Consider the following 2,565-nt stretch of genomic DNA (forward strand, 5'->3'; position numbering starts at 1 on the left):
ACCGCAGGAGCCTCCTGCATGTGCAGCACTGAGGTGCAGCAAACTGGGGATTGTGTGTCAGCTTTGGGTGAGTTAAAACATGGGGTTTTTACCCAGATGTGAATCCAGAAGCCCTGCCTCACTTTGTTAAATTCCAATTATTTTATTCTGCCCCAAGCTTTCTCCGCACCAGAGTTGGGATGAATTATTTCATTGTGGACATAGTAAGGGGGAAGGCGGGAGGGTTTGGCAGCTGCTTGGGATGGGCAGGAGGGGGCATGGCAGACAGTTGGGTCTTTGGCATCTGAGAACCAGTTTGGGACTGGATGTTCCTGCTGAAATGAACAGTGAAATAGTTAACGTTGGCCCTTAAAATTGTCCTCTCCAGGTGTGGGTAACTGCTTTGAACGGGGGCGCTGGTCACTGAGAGCTGCGGTTTCAGGCTGTCTCCCTGCAGCTAGAGGCAGCGTGGAAGGTGGTTGGTTTTTTGCAGCTCTGGGGGTTAGATCAGGGGTGGCCAACCTGTGGCTCTTGAGCCACATGTGCCGCTTCAGAAGTTAGTGTGCGGCTCCTGGTATAGGCACCGACTCCAGGGCTGGAGCTACAGGCGCCAACGTTCCAATGTGCCGGGGGGTGCTCACTGCTCACGCCCTGCTCCCTCCCCTGAGCCTGCCGTGCCCTCACTTCTCCCCCTCACCCCCAGAGCCTCCTGCATGCCACAAAACAGCTGATCAGGAGGTGCGGGAAGGGAGGGGGAGGCGCTGATCGGCAGGGCTGCCGGTGCATGGGAGGCATAGGCACCGACTTCTGCTGGCGCCAGTGAGTGCTTAACCCGGCTCTCCCCTGGCCCCGCCCCCATTCCAACCCTTTCCCCAAAGTCCCAACCCCTTCCCCAAATCCCTGCCTGGCCCCACCTCTTCCCCGCCTCCTCCCCCCCAGAGCTTGCTATGCTGCAAAACAGCTGTTCTGCGGTGGCAAGCGCTGGGAGAAGCGGGGACACAGTGCACTCAGGGGAGGAGGTGAGGTGAAGTGGGGCGGTGGGGGAGCTTTGCTGCCGGTGGGTGCAGAGCACCCACCACTTTTCCCCCATGGGTGCTCCAGCCCCGGAGCACCCATGGAGTCGGTGCTGGGTGCAGGGTGGGGGAGCTGATGGGGGGGGCTGCTGATGTATTACTGTGGCTCTTTGGTAAATTCTGGCTCCTTCTTAGGCTCAGGTGGGTCACTCCTGGGTTAAATGCTCTCCAGAATTAACTTTGTCTGTAGCATGAGTCTGCCACAAGGGACGCATGCTGTGCCAGAGACCCTTATCCACCGAAGTCAAAGGGAGCTGCGGGCTGAGCAGGCATTCTAGAAAATCGGGCCACTTATTTAGGTGCTGATTTAGGAGCCTAACTTCACAGATTTCGAGGCCAGAAGGGACTACAATGATCATCTTGTCTGACCTTTCTGTATAACACAGGCTAGAGAACAGCCCCACAATAAGTCCTATTTGAAGTAGAGCAGATCTTTAATGTACCCAATCTTGATGTAAAAATCGTGTCAGAGAATCTACCACAACCCTTGGTCAGTTGTGAAATGCTGGGCAGATGATGCCCAGAGCCCTGATTCAGTGCACTGAAGCTAATGGCTTGTGTGAATTAATGCACCAGAAATGAGCAAGGTGTGTTGGAAAATCCTGGTGCCCAGAGGGCTAAAATGTTGCACTTGATCCCAGCTGCATAGAATTAGCTGCCATAGCTCCTATCCCCCTCCCATAAACCTGCTAGTCTCTTGATCTACATAAGGGGGAGGAATAGCTCAGTGGTTTGAGCATCAGCCTGCTAAACCCAGGGTTGTGGGTTGAATCCGGGAGGGGCATTTAGGGATCTGGGGCCAAAATTGGGGATTGGTCCTGCTTTGAGCAGGGGGTTGGACTAGATGACCTCCTGAGGTCTATGATTAAATGAAGCTGATTGAGATGCAAAATCTGCTTCTCCTTTTTTAATCTGAAAGCAGCAGCTGCCCTGTTTCCGAGCTGGATTCATTTAATCCGAGAGAGCAGCGTCTGAGAAGGGGGGCACCTAGCCCAGCAGTTTTACAGTTACTGCAGGAAGGGTGAGTTCCACTGCGTTCCTGTGGAAGGTGCCCCAGGACAGCAGATGCAGGCTCAGCCAATGTGGGACCAAGCATGCCGCAATGACTTCTCCCAGCAGCACCCAGACGTACTGTTGGCAGGTGCCCCAGGCAGCCTGAGCTTTTTTTATCTTTTCCGCAGCTGCCAAGAAAAGCTAGTGAAATTGACCTGTAGCCTGAGAATGGCAGGAAGAAACTATGCTAAGATGCTGAGTGAGATACAGCCTGCTGCATCATAGTCCCTCCTGTGCTAGCATCTTCACCAGAAGGGTATCAAGGAGGTTAGTCCATGTCTCTCCTCTGCCTGCTTCCTTCCCATCAGCTGCTTAGGGGTAGGATCCCTAGGCACAGGGAGCTGTTCTTACCCTGTGGTGATAAATGCTCCCTGCTGCATGTTAAAAGCACCCATCAAAGAGGATTCCTCTGTTCTCTCAGCAGGAACTTAGTGGATAACGAGGCAATTAAAACAAAAAG

The sequence above is a fragment of the Chelonia mydas genome, chromosome 7, assembly GCF_015237465.2.
Source record: "Chelonia mydas isolate rCheMyd1 chromosome 7, rCheMyd1.pri.v2, whole genome shotgun sequence".
Taxonomy (NCBI): domain Eukaryota; kingdom Metazoa; phylum Chordata; order Testudines; family Cheloniidae; genus Chelonia; species Chelonia mydas.